Source organism: Nematolebias whitei, chromosome 11, assembly GCF_014905685.2.
Source record: "Nematolebias whitei isolate Nwh7 chromosome 11, NemWhi1, whole genome shotgun sequence".
Classification (NCBI taxonomy): domain Eukaryota; kingdom Metazoa; phylum Chordata; class Actinopteri; order Cyprinodontiformes; family Rivulidae; genus Nematolebias; species Nematolebias whitei.
Window position 1 is genome coordinate 48,767,511 of NC_056508.1, and position 367 is coordinate 48,767,877.

Below are 367 nucleotides of genomic sequence, written 5' to 3' on the forward strand. Positions count from 1 at the left end.
CAATCATCTCCTTTGTCTTCTTCACATTGATGTGAAGGTTATTCTCTCTGCACCAGCTCTCCAGGTGTTCCACCTCTTGCCTGTAGCTGGACTCATCATTGTTTGTGATGCATCCCACCACCGCTGTATCATCTGCAAACTTTACAATGTGACAGCCTGGATGGGTAGCTGCACAATCATATGTGAGCAGAGTAAACAGGAGGGGGCTCAACACACATCCCTGAGGAGAGCCAGCGCTGAGGGTTATGGTGGAGGAGGAGAAGTTGTGGATCCTCACTAACTGTGGTCTGTTTGTTAAGAAGTCTAGTACCCAGTTGCAGATGGAGGGGCTTAGTCCTAGTGTGGATAGTTTGTCCATCAGGGTTTG